Source organism: Sinocyclocheilus rhinocerous, unplaced genomic scaffold (assembly GCF_001515625.1).
Source record: "Sinocyclocheilus rhinocerous isolate Xijiao unplaced genomic scaffold, SAMN03320098_v1.1 scaffold1493, whole genome shotgun sequence".
In the NCBI taxonomy this organism is placed as follows: domain Eukaryota; kingdom Metazoa; phylum Chordata; class Actinopteri; order Cypriniformes; family Cyprinidae; genus Sinocyclocheilus; species Sinocyclocheilus rhinocerous.
The window spans coordinates 663,757-665,242 of NW_015640467.1; the positions used below are offsets into that span (position 1 = coordinate 663,757).

Below are 1,486 nucleotides of genomic sequence, written 5' to 3' on the forward strand. Positions count from 1 at the left end.
CAATCGTTTGCGAGTGGAAGCTGAAGCGTGCTCTGCAGGACACGGAGGCGCCAGCGCAGTCACTTGCATTTTTTTCTAACAGTGGAAACAACTTAATACGCAGTCATTTTTGCTCATAAAGGTAAGAGTAATACGTCATTCTAAACTGTAAAGGGTCTAGTTTTATTTGTGTGCACTCACAATATCAACAAAACTTAATACTATAATACGTTGTGCTTTTATAAAATAAAGAAAACAAACGCTTTCTGCCGTCTCGGGCTTGAGCGCTTCACAATGATGAACCTAAACTCAGACATGATCAAAATATATAGAAAGCTTTAAATTACTACTTTAAAACGAAATAATTCAAATCGAAAATAGAAACTCTTTCATTATGTAATCTGTGCATTTCTCTCTAAAGGCACATCCAATTAGGGGAGATGGCGAGTCATTTTTTCATCACTATAATTGATGGAAGGCCCGATTATAATTTGCGTTTTATTTTATAATTCCGTACAGTTAAAAAATAAAACACTAATTATAAATGGCATATATGTAAAACTTTGTCCTATAATTGTATAGCTGCTTTTTCTGACTTTTATGTTGCTCTGTTCTGAATACCTTAAATTTTAAAGGATTTGCTGCAACGCAATTTTTTATGATATGTTAATAATTTATATTTTTTATCCATGCAGCAAATGCTTTAAAAAACAGCTTTAAAATTACTTTATTGCATTCCAGACGCTTTTAAAGTACTTTTCACTATAAATTTTAGGGGTAGCTTGAATGTAAACATTGTCATGAATTCGTTGTATTCCCATTTGTAAAATAGCCAACAAATTAATTGTTGTAGGCTAACCCGATCTCATGAAAGTGCATATAGCACGATTTTCTGCTTCTATTTGGCGTAATATTTCTATGCAGAAATTGACTTTGGCATGCAAAAGACTGATAAATTCATAATTAACGGCATGGGTTCAGTCGACAGAAATACGGGACACAGAGGCCTATAATAACTGCTGAAATGTTTGCGCGGCAAATCTGAGGTCAGTCTGAGCGCTCATGGTACTCACAGTCAGTGTTGCCAATTTAGCGACTTTTCAGACCCCTTGGCGACTTTTTTTTCCAAAAAAGCGACTAGCGACAAATCTAGCGACTTCTTGGACAAACCTTAGCGAGTCTCTGTGATCGCTGGTACTGACGTAACGGCGCGAGGTCAGCGCGCGCACCTCTCTCTCTGCGTCTGCTCTGTACAGCGAGCGGCTGAGAGGAGCAGCGCCTTCAGTTAAAATACATATTATGTTGCTTCTCTAATTTTACATGCAAATATAGCCGAGATCACAGCACAGGAATTGTCTGTGTCTTGTCTTTTCGTATGTGCGTTTCATTTCATGAGACGATGGCTCAAATATAAAGCAGGATTTTTGTGCAGATTAACGTCTTGGAAGGGAGAGCTGGTTATGTAGTCTTAAAGGGCCGCATTTCAGTCACTATTTCATATTTATTC

At 37.3% G+C, this 1,486-nt stretch overlaps 1 protein-coding gene across 3 annotated transcripts in view; it reads left to right on the forward strand.

Moving 5' to 3' along the window:
- Positions 1-1,486, forward strand: part of luc7l (LUC7-like (S. cerevisiae)) — an 11,308-nt gene that overhangs the window by 2,511 nt on the left and 7,311 nt on the right. The gene's annotated exons all lie outside the window — the stretch shown is intronic.